Raw genomic sequence first — 9467 nt, forward strand, 5'->3', positions numbered from 1 at the left:
CCGGACCTGGGCTAGGACTGGGTCTGGGGGCTCCCGGAACTCGGCAGAAAATCGTACTCCACCTTTTCATTCTTGATGCCAGTTCAGAATGCAGCAGTCTAACCCTACATAGACCAATAGTGCATAACAATAATGCAGCTGCCAACTGTCAGAAGTTGTTAGTGATTTGAACTTTTACAAGTAGTATGTTACTGTGGCATTGCTTTTTCATATCTCATGGTTATACTTTTCTGCTGGCTGGTTAAGAACAAGGCAAGACCGGTATAAATAAGAAAAATAACTTTTTACTGTCAAGGTCAATTAAATCTCTTCAGAATTCACCTTAGAATCAAATATAGCACCTTTTAGATCTTCTGTCAGTGTCAGCCATCTGGATGAATCACAGCCTTTGCTTGACCAAGTTGCTTTCTGTGAAAGCTTCAACAATTTTTTTTCTCTCAAGTTGACTCTCCTTAGGCACACTATACATAGTTAAATCACTTTGCTCTGTGAACCCATAATCTCCTTGATCAGAAAAATCACAGATTCAGCTGAGTTACAGGATGCTACAGCAGAGGTCCTTTTATGTCCTGAGTCCTCATTAACCTTGGAGGGCTAGGAACAAAATATTGGCTATTCGATTAGCCCATCTATCTTCCTAATTTCTGGTTTCCAAACCTCAGTTGTTAAACATCCAGAAGAGAAGCTTAATGACATTAGCCTGGAATGGAGGCAATAAGCTTAACATTATTATCTATCTGAGTATCAAACACCTTAGATATAAAATGGAACTGATATTTTCCAACAACCATGGACATTGTAATATTTAAATCCCTACAGAATGTTAACAGACAAGAATTATCAAATTTTACTCAAAAATTTATAAATCAAAACCATACATAACCAGTGGTTTTTTTTGGAAACTATTTAGAACCCCAGGTTAAATATAACTTCTACTTTCCACACAGCACCAGAGATTGAACTCAGGATCTTGCACTGCCACACAGGCTCTTATGCTGCTGAGCCATCTCATACATAACTTTGGAGCATGACAATCCTGAAGACATTTTGTAGCTATCACACATGCAGCAAATTCTGCTACAAATCTAAAACCCCTCATTTGTCAATTATTCCAATAAAACAACAGCTTAAAATGCCAGTAATGCTGATGGTAGCTTACCTGCAGTGTACTGAATGTTGTACACAACCTGATTTAAAAGAGGAGACAACCCTGCAGACAGCCTCAAGAAGAAACAGATCCCCTTTGGCACTGACTACACCCAGGATATGTTACTGTGGCCTGCACACACACACACACACACACACACACACACACACACACACACACCTAGGAAAATGTGAATATAAACACCAGGAAGGCAAAGTCTGCTAAAAATGAATCATCCACCCAGTATTACTACTCATTTTATAACAGATGCTTTTGTCTTTTATGTGAACTGCAACCATATACATTAGCAGTATAAGTTTGTGCAGTCGTGGCAGTTACAACAATTCTACAGTGACACTTCACATAAGACACAAAACAGATTAACTAACATTTCTAAAAGAAACATCACCCTTGGTGTTAATTCAAATATATCAATGCTTCCTCAAATTTGCTGGAGAAATATTTATAAGTTTATATACATTAATAATAAACTGTTGTGAATTTTTTTAGTCTTCATATTTAATTACTCAAACCCTTGTAGTTCCTTCATCTGTTTAAATTTTTTTCCTGGATGAATGCATGTTGTAGGGCCTGGCTGATACTAATTCGTTTAGCTGGGTCCAACATTAGGATCTGGTCCAACAAGTCTTTTAGCTGGTACACTTTTTTACATTGGTCTTCAGGAAGTTACTGGTACCCAATCAAGTCAGCCAACACGTCCTTAGTTGGATTAATGGTGCTCATGACAGTGACTTTCTCCCTGTCTGTTACTTTATCAACTTCTGTGTACATGAAGTTGAGATTTTGATCAAAATGCTGATCTTTAAATACACCTTTCCGAATCATCTTATTTGGCATCTTTCCTTTGAGATCCATGGCAAGCTTCAACATGTGGTTATTGGTTTTACCAGGAAACAAAATTTTCCAGTATAGAGCTCATATAAGGTACAGCCTACAGACCACATATCTATACCATAGTTATAGTTTTTACCTATAATGATCTCGGGAGCCAGATAAAATCTAGTGACAAAGTAAGGTGTTATGTCATTATCCATGATGTGGGAAGCTGACCCCAAATCATAGAGCTTTAAAATCATTTTTGATTCATTAACCAGGATGTCTGGCTCAATATCTGAGTGTAGGATATTGTATGTTTTAAGGAGTTTTGATGCCAGGAACAGCTGCTGAATGTAGGATCTTACAGCTTTAATATGAAGACCAAAATCCTTACCATATTTTTTAAATACCTCTCATTAATTCATATTGAAAGGCTCAAACACGAGGCACAGATGCTGCTTGTGGTAGAAGTGCCTGAAAAGCCACATGCAGTGGAACTTGTCATCAGGGTAAGCATCTCTTCAGGAACTCGAGTTCTTTTAGGCCAGTCTTTTGAATGAGCTCATTGTTCCTGATGATCTTCATAGCCACCTTGTTTTCTTCTTGCATTATCTCTTGCCTGCATAATGTTGCTGAAGATACCTTGCCCAATGTAGCCATACACATAACACTTATCTAAGACTTCACCTGTGTTCACACATAAATAGCCTTCTGCATCAGTCCAGTTATCTTTGAGTGTGGGGTTCTCTTTGAAATCTTTTCCAAAGCCAGCAGCCCCAAGTCCAGCACTATAAAAATATACAGCAAACATATCATCAGATTCTGTAAACATGGCAGGTGCAACAGCTTCTTTTGAGATGAACCATTATTCTGTTCAACTGTCATAAGATTATGCTTGGCTTTTACTGAGGCTTCCAATGTGTCAACATTTTCCTGCTCATATTCTTTGACAACAGCTGTGACCCGCTCCAGGATACCATCTGGAGAGGGCGATCATGTCCAAGTGCTGCTCTGGGGGCTGGTGGCTCTGATGGCACAGACAGATTACCGTCTTCAGCCAGGTACTTATATTTCTGAGCAGTCTCTTGCCTCTGTGTTCATCTCTGTTCTATTAGTCCTTCTTCATTCTCTTTCTCTAATTCAAAATCTTTGTAATCAGAGGACAACTCCTGCTCAACTTTCATGCCTTCCACAATCATGCCTTCCAAAATACTTCCTTTGAATTTGTCTTCCTTCACTTTGCTTCTGCTCCTTTGCCAGTGGCCACCCTGTGATCAAGACCTCCTCCTCCTCAAGCATGCATGATCTGCCCCTCTGAAGTCTATCTTTTCTTGGGGAGACCTGTTTCTCCACTGGGGATACCCACTGTGCCTGAATGGGGAGCGGGATCACCTTTTTATGGGAGAGTGACTTCTCCGTGTTGGAGACCACCGATTGAGAGGTCCATCCTTGTACCATTCCTTCCTGCTGAGGAGGTTATCTCAAGGGCGTGTTCTTGGAGAAGAAAGTTGTCTCCTCTCTAGTTCCCAATGTTTTCTTTCTAAAGGTTGGTTCTTGGCCCTTCTTCCCAGAGACAGAGTTCGGGAAAGTGTTTTGCTGTTTAGATCTTCTATCATTCAAGAGTGGAGATCTACTTCTCTTGAACTTCTCACGCAAGGAGAAGACTTCGCTTAGGACTGTGATCAGGTCTTTTACTGGGTGACCTGTTTTCTTTCTCAGAGGAAGCATCCTTAGACAGAGACTTAATGGGCTTCTTCTACTTACCAACTTCAGACCTTTCTGATTTTCTCTTTGGACCATGACCAACTGGGGATCTGGACATTTTACCTCTATCTCCACTTCTACTTTCATTTATAATTGGGGACTTTTTCTTATCTTTTATCTTACTCTTCTTTTCAATTTTAACCTTCTCCTCAGTGGGGGAAGATCTGGCTTTACCAATTTCTCCTGAGAGTGCATTCTAAGCATGGGGGACTTTGACTTTCTTGCTTGGTCTTGAGACTTGCTTCTCTTGGAGAGACTCTGGGATTTCCTTCTCTCCTTGGACTTGCTCCTTGTGGTTTTTCTCTTCAGCTATTTGAATGTCTCCCTTACCTTTCTTTTTATCTGACTTACATTTAGTCTGTTCTTTGGATCTGCTTGTACTTCATTTTTTTGTGCTATTTTTATTGTCCATCAGTTCAAGTTTCCCCTTTGTACTTGAAGATCTAGTACTAGACCTATTCCCATTTCTCACCTTTTCAGAAATTTCCCCTTCTTCCTCAGGGCCAGGCTCATGCACTGTAAATTGAGTCTCATCTCAGACTGGACCTTTCTTTCCATCAGCTTTTTATTGAGTTCAGCTTTAATCAAGGCCCTCTGCTTCTCCAAGTCTTCCAGCAAAGCTAAATCATCAAGTTTAGTTTTTTTTGCTGGAGACATGCCTTCTTTGTCAGAGGCATCAAGAATTTCTTTCCTTTTGTGTTTCTTATGTTTATGTTTATGCTTATGCTTATGTGTTTTAGCCTTCTTTTGTTCTTCTTCCGAGGAATGTTTATGCTTCTTGTGTTTACTTCTGTGTTTATGTTTCTTTTTTTGTGATGACTGTGTTTATTTTGAGATTGGTCTTCTGATACTTCTCCATTTTCATCATTGATACTCTTCTCAGAATTATCAGCATCTTCCATCTCCAGCTGCTCCCACAGCTCCTGGGTCTCTGCGGTGGCTATTTTGAACTTCCTCTATACTAATATTCTTGATGGACATATATACCACAATCCTCAAAAATATTCATAAATGGAATTCAACATCACACTGGAAATATTGTACAATATATCTAAGTAGATTTCATCCTAGTGGTAAAGGAATAGTTTAATATGCACAAACTAATAAATATAATTCACTATATAAACAGAGTTAAGAATAAAAAGCACATGATCATTTCAACTTATAGAGAAAAAGTTTTGAAAAAAATTCAAAAACTTTCCTAATAAAACCTTGAATAAACTATGTAGAGAAGAATCTTACCTAAACATAATGAGGGTTACATATAGAAAACCCATAGGTAACATCATACTGATGGGAAAATGCTGAGAATAAGACTAGGATTTCCACTTTCACCACGTACTCAATACTTTACTGAAAATCAGCCAGAGAAATAAACCAATATAATTAAAAGAGATACAAATAAAAAAGAAGTTATTCCTGTAGGCAGAAGGTATGACTCTATACCTAGAAAACCCTATAGTCCACTTCAAGTGTCTCAGAACTTGTAAGCAAATTAGTGGCATACAAAGTCAACAAAATAGTCTTTTTCCACAAGAGTAATGATTTTGCTAAGAAAGACATCAGGAAAACAATCCATTTGCAATAGGTTTAAAAACCAAAACACTTAAGAATAAACCTAAGCTGCCATCCAAATAGCTCAGCAGATTAAAGCTCCTACAAGCAGGTGCAGGGGCCAGAGGTTTGATCCCTGGGCATGTTGAGACAGCAATTAATCCTGGGCGTGGTGGCATGTGCCTGTAATCCCAGCTCTTGGGAGGCTGTAAACAGGTGGATCACTACAAGTCTGAACTAGTAGTGATACCCTGTAGACCCTTCCCTAAAATACAAAAAAAATAATAATAATAGTGATAAATAAAGAACAAACATAGGCTGGAGATATAGCTCAGTAGTATAAATGTCTGCCTGGGAAGTTCAAAATTCTGTGTTCAATCCCTGGCACAAAAAAGAAAAGAAAAAAAAAAAAGAAAAGAAAAAGAAAGAATAAATCTAATCAAGGAAGTAAAAGTCTTCTGCAGTGAAACTTGTAAGACATGGAATAAAGAATTTGAAGAAAACAGATGAAAAAACTCCAATGTTCATGGATTGGGATAATTAACATTGTTAAATTGGCCATACTTCTGAAAATAATCAATTCAATATAGATTCAATTTTTCCCAAATATTTTATGTGCATGGCTGGTTGAATTTGAGAACATGGATCTCATGTATTCAGAGCCAAGTGTACTACAGAATTCCTGTTTCATGATACTCTTCCCAATCAGAATCCCAGAGCAAAGTAAGGAAAATTTTTTGATAAATTTCCAGTATATAGAACCATATTAAGGAATCAGAGAAGCTCTAAAATGAAACCACTTCACCATTCTTACTCAGTATGTCTCAACTTTGTTTTCCTCCAAGCCTTTTTAAAATTTGTAATGTCACTTGTTATTCTATTAAACATGTTTTGTTTGGAAAACTCTGTCATTTGAAATAGTTTTCAATTCATAGAAATGAGATCATTTGCAAGTTACTTAGGCAAATATAAAGTAGTGGAAGAATTTCAGCTGTAAGACAGATACCAGGAAACTGCCAATGTGCTACCTGCCTTTGTTCCTGAAACATGGCATAACAAGGACCTTTTCAGGGGAGTGGAGGACTCCAGCCTTTAAACCATATGCTGTTTTATGATATACGGTGTATATCTTTCCTTTTTGAAAAAATGTTTTCAGATACCTCTCATTAAATATGTTTCTTTCTTTCTTGTTTATTTGAGAAAGGATTATGCTATGTAGTAATCTGGCCTTGAACTCAACTGTGTAGCCCATGCTGGCTTCAAATTTGTGATTATGTTGCACCTGCCTCATCCTACTGAATGTTGGAATTACAAGTATGTGTTATTACCTGGCATTTTAGGAGATTGAAGCATTCAGGAAAAACCAATCATATTTTTAATGGTTCATTAACTCATGCAGTCAAAATCATTTCATTATGCAAAATTTCAGTGAATCCCAAATGAAGTTTCATATTTATCTAAGGAAGCAGGAAAAAAAAAAAACAAAACAGGATTTGAATGAAGGACTTGGGGTGGATGTATAAACATGCAGATCCATAGTTTTACTCTGAATTTTCAGTCACCTGCTGTCTACCACAAAAATATTAAGTGGAAAATTTCAGAGATTAAACTATTCATCTGTTTTAAATTATGTCCCATTTTAAGAAGCACGATAAAATCTAAAGAATTCCTGCTCTTTTCTGTCTAGGACAAAAAAAAATCATCACTTTTGTGGTGGATTAACAACTGGTGGTCAGTTTGTAACACCCAGCTGAACTGAAACATGGTGCTGGGTGTGGGAGGCCTACCTGAGGATTGTTGCCAGCAGCATAAGAGGCAGAACTAGAGGAACAGGAGAAGGAAAAGGAGGAGGAGGAGGAGGAGGAGGAGGAGGAGGAGGAGGAGGAGGAGGAGGAGGAGGAGGAGGAGGAGGAGGAGAAGAAGAAGGAGAAGGAGAAGGAGGAGGAGAAGGAGGAGAAGGAGAAGGAGGAGGAGGAGAAAAAGGAGGAGGAGGAGCTGGAAGAAGAGCAGCACGAGGTGGAGCAGGAGCAGAAGGAGCAGCAGAGGCAGAGGCAGAGGCAGAGGCAGAGGCAGAGACAGAGACAGAGACAGAGACAGAGACAGAGGCTGTTGGGAGTGGGTAGAAGCTGTAGGAAGCTGTTGAGAGACTGTAGGGAACTATTGGTTCTCTTGGAGGGGCTTATTATGCTGGCTTTCCCAATGAACTCAGCTGTTCTCATCATTGAAGGAACTCAGGACCTTGCTGTTGCTGAGAATGGCTATGGTTTACTTTGAGAAGCTTGTCACGTTGGCTTTCCTGATGGGAACTCAGTTTTCCTCATTGTTGGAGGAGCTTGTGGCCTCACTGTTGATGAGGACAGCTATGGTACCTTTGGGGCAAATAGCAAAAATTGGTCACTTAATTTCAAATATTGGTTACTTTGAAAATAATCTATATTTGGGTTGATCACCTCACTTTTTTCTGTATTTTGGGAAAGGTCTACAGGGTATCAGGGTCTCACTACTAGATTGGACTTGTAGCGATTCTCCTGTTTAGAGCCTCTCAAGTGCTGGGATTACAGGCACGCACATCCACACCCAGTCTCAAACACTGTCTCAGTGTGCCCTGGGGGTGGGTCCAGTATGGCAGGCCTAGGGATTGAATACCCAGCCCCTGCGCCTGCTTGCAGGTGCTTTAATCCCCTGAGCTATTTGACCTGGCCCCTGATCACTTCACTCTTTAGTTTTGCTTTTAATAACAGGGATCTGTGTTAATCATTCTTACTCAAAAAGAGTTCATATTCACATAACCAAAGGACAAAGGGAGCAGGCTTGCTGCAGGAACAGGTGAAACCATGAAATCACACATCACCAAGAACAGTCTTGCTAAACTTTCCTTATTTCTCTGTAAATCTATTTCACTCTCTTGGTTTCATTTCTTCATGTGGATGGAACTCTTCCTAATAATCTAGGTACAAATCTATATAGCTTATAGGAATATGGCATTTGACAAGTTTGGTTTTCATCATATGCAAATCTGTGATGCAGTCCTTGTGTATTCTATGACTTGATAGGGATGAGTCAAGTGTTCTTCCATTTCTTAGCTAGTTTACCCTAACCAGAACCAAGAGCATGGCTGTGTCCACCCAAATGATGTGAAGGCAAGGGAACATGGGGGAAAGGAAAATGATTCCCAGAGGTAGTAAGTTGTATGGATACTCTCAAGAAGATTTCTCGGGGTCAACAAACCTCCATATCTTTTTTTTTTGAATGATCTCTTAATTTTATTTTATTTATTTATTTTTTACTTTACAAATATTACTTTAATAGCATCCATATTGGGAAGTCAATTTCCAAAGTATTTATGTACCATTGCTCTGTCTCTCTCTCTTTGCTTAATGTGTCTTACAACATAAGATAAAATTGCCATATTGTACAAATTTGTTAGTTTTTTTTCTTGTTCTCCCATCCTATCTATTCCATTGAAAAGAGATTATTACAATGTGAGATTGCTATTTTTCTGATATACTTAATGCCTTATCATATATTCTTTCTGTTCATTTTGAAAATTAATTTGGACTGCATTCTGTTACCACCAGAAACTTTGCAAGTCCTAATTATGCAATAACATCAAATTTCTAACATTTGATACTATTTTCTTTTCAGTATCAGGGATTGAACTCAGGACCTTGAACTTGTCAGGCAATCACTTATTCTACAGAGCCATCTCCCCAGTCCTGATACTTTTTTTATTTTTATTTTTTATATATTTTTTTTTTACTGAGAAATAAATATGAATGAGACAGTTTCACAGCTGATTAACAGGACAGTTTTGATAGTCAATACACTGTACATTGTTATCTTCTTAGTGGTTATCCATAGTACAAGAAGCAGACAGGATATTCTGTTCAAACACTGTTAGTACACCTCTTTCTTCTCATTGAGTTAAGCGAAAGTAGCTGTAAATTTAAATACAAAATCTTTCCTTTGTATCTTTTTTATTAATTTTAATTTTAATTTTTTTGTCCTGTCAGAGGTGAATATTCTATTGGCATCTAAATATTATAGGTGTTTGAATTCAACTAAACAATCTAACACTGTCTAGTAGTCTATAATATTAGTGGGTTATCCTCAGAAGTTATTGACTTGAGTCTTTTACAGCTCATCGTATTAATATGGATTTACT

At 38.1% G+C, this 9467-nt stretch overlaps 1 pseudogene across 1 annotated transcript in view; it reads right to left on the bottom strand.

Annotated features, from left to right (window-relative positions):
• Positions 1-1693: 1693 nt before the first annotated feature.
• LOC101588207 overlaps positions 1694-9467 on the bottom strand; it is a 23268-nt pseudogene continuing 15494 nt past the window's right edge. Inside the window, exon 2 of the transcript XR_192505.1 lies at positions 1694-4704. The product of XR_192505.1 is annotated as a serine/threonine-protein kinase PRP4 homolog pseudogene (transcript). The remainder of the gene's footprint in view (positions 4705-9467) is intronic.

This window comes from Octodon degus, unplaced genomic scaffold (genome assembly GCF_000260255.1).
Source record: "Octodon degus isolate 3935 unplaced genomic scaffold, OctDeg1.0 scaffold00040, whole genome shotgun sequence".
Taxonomy (NCBI): domain Eukaryota; kingdom Metazoa; phylum Chordata; class Mammalia; order Rodentia; family Octodontidae; genus Octodon; species Octodon degus.